Genomic DNA, 1727 nt, shown 5'->3' with positions numbered 1-1727 from the left:
AAACATCTATGCCTAGAAGATTCATCTGAAAAGAGCCTACGGCCACAGTGGTCTTGACAGGCTCTTGTTCTTCTGGTAACCATAGTGTCACTGGACTCACAGGCACCGACTGTGTTTTTCCCAAGGCATTTAAAACAATTAGCTTCCTGGATGGAATCGAGATTCCACATCACTCTGCTTCAGTCCACATTAGTGCGGTAATTTGTGCTCCTGTATAAATTAAAAAGGCTACCGGTCTTCTCCTTGGTCCTACAGCAACAGTAATCAATAAATCCCCTTTCGTATTGCAGGTGACTTGTCTTGCAAACATCCATCCTCCGCCTCCCCCCTCACCCTCTGGGAGAGGAGGAATTAGTTTCCCGCCCTTGCCTTCTTCTCAGCCAGCTCCTCCTCAAGGTCTATTAAGGGCGTGGCACTGGGGGTTGATCTGAAAGAGGCCGTTTGCCCTGACCATTCCTGCACTAGTCGTTCTAATTCCTTGGTTGGGAGTCCGTCCATCGAATCCCGGGGAATACCTTTCTGAAGCCCTAGCCGCAACAGCTCGTTTCAGGTTGGAAGATTCTCTCTCCCAGAACTGTGATTTTGGATTGACCCCAAATCTCGGCCCTTCACGGGGGATGATCACCGCCCACTAACCCGTTCTGCAGCCCATATAACCCTGGTTTCACTTCTTTGGGACAATTCGGCAACAGGGCCGTATTTTCTCCCCAGATTAATCAACTCCTGGGCGATCTCTCCCCATTTCCATACTTTCCTCCCTGGCCACTGACAGTCAGGGGTCACCATCCCCTCCAGAGCGGCTTTCTCCATCACGGGTAATGGAATCCCAATGGGTTTCAGGGAGTCAGGAAGTCCTCGTATCAGGGGAGTCATTCTCTCTGGGTCCACAGGCAGCATCATTAGGGAACGCTGGTTAGGCTTCAGCTCCTGATCACACATCATCTGGAGACAGGCCGCCTTTTGCACAGTTTCCACTAACTGATCCACCGTCCCCGTTAGGGCAAGCGGATCTCCTCTTTCCAAAGGGGTCAGCCCTCCAGCCCAATACGCAGCTCTCTGAGTCAATGACCATGGGGCTCAGCGATCGCCAGCAGTCAGAAACACAACCGGACCCTGATACCCTTTTCTTTCTTTTTCTGACAACAAGATTCCATCCCCTCCTGACAAAGACACTCTCCACACATACTCTGTCTCTGATTCCTGCGCAGTTTTTGCAAAATCTTTTCTCAGCTTTGCTAATTCAGTTGCAGTGAATGGGACTTCTTTGGTGGTAACCTGAGGATGTTCATCGCCATAGTCCTCATACACATACTCTTGTTTTAATCAGTGGGCACGTATGGGGTGGGCTTTTTACAGCTTCTTTGGCCTTCTGTAAATCTCCCTGGGGATAAATTTGCTGTGCCCCCTTCTCTGCACGTGTCATTTCTATTTCTGACAAAGTATCTACTTCCCTCAAAAAAGAGTTGTTTCCTCAACTCTTTCTTTAATATCATCTTTTGGTTTCTTTCCTCCTCCAACAATTGTTTGTTCTCCTTTAGCTGTTCCTGCAGAGTGTTTACTGCCCCTTGCAGGGAGTGGATCACCGTATCATCTTGACAAAACTTCTGCTTTCTCTCTTCCACCGCATCTGAATAAGCACAACAAGAAAGTGCAGAATTTGAAAGCGGGAAAGCCAGGAATAACTCAGACTGCGGCGCCCACCCGCCCCACCAGTGGAGGACTGGGAG

The 1727-nt window shown here is 49.3% G+C and overlaps 1 pseudogene; it reads right to left on the bottom strand.

The window, feature by feature from the left end:
- Positions 1-351: 351 nt before the first annotated feature.
- Positions 352-1423, bottom strand: LOC148596145 (uncharacterized; annotated as a pseudogene).
- Positions 1424-1727: the final 304 nt, after the last annotated feature.

Source organism: Tinamus guttatus, unplaced genomic scaffold (genome assembly GCF_059628265.1).
Source record: "Tinamus guttatus ecotype Peru unplaced genomic scaffold, ASM5962826v1 Tinamus_guttatus_pri_ptg000029l, whole genome shotgun sequence".
Classification (NCBI taxonomy): Eukaryota; Metazoa; Chordata; class Aves; order Tinamiformes; family Tinamidae; genus Tinamus; species Tinamus guttatus.
Note: the sequence above shows the minus strand (reverse complement) of the source record. Positions and strands in the feature narration are given on the sequence as shown.